The sequence below is a fragment of the Prionailurus viverrinus genome, chromosome F1, assembly GCF_022837055.1.
Source record: "Prionailurus viverrinus isolate Anna chromosome F1, UM_Priviv_1.0, whole genome shotgun sequence".
Taxonomy (NCBI): Eukaryota; Metazoa; Chordata; class Mammalia; order Carnivora; family Felidae; genus Prionailurus; species Prionailurus viverrinus.
In genome coordinates this window covers 40422152-40422420 of record NC_062577.1, presented here as the reverse complement: position 1 = coordinate 40422420, position 269 = coordinate 40422152, and positions in this window count along the sequence as shown.

The following is a 269-nucleotide window of genomic DNA, read 5'->3' as shown; positions in this document are numbered from 1 at the left end:
ATTTTTTCAAAGGATAACGGTCCGTGTGTCCTTTACATGCTGTATCCTGCGGTTCTGGGCGGCTCAGGACATAAATAGGACTTGAATGTGTTGCCTCCTGGGAAGCATATAAGAGAGTCAACACCTCCGAGGACTACGTTTCTTTCCTCCTCTGCAACTTCAGTTTGCCTCTCCTGAAAGGGGACAGTCTAATAGGGCACCACCTAAGAAACAAGAGTTCACATTTTCGTGGGGAGATGTATGTGGATTAGATACTGAAAGCTGGGTCG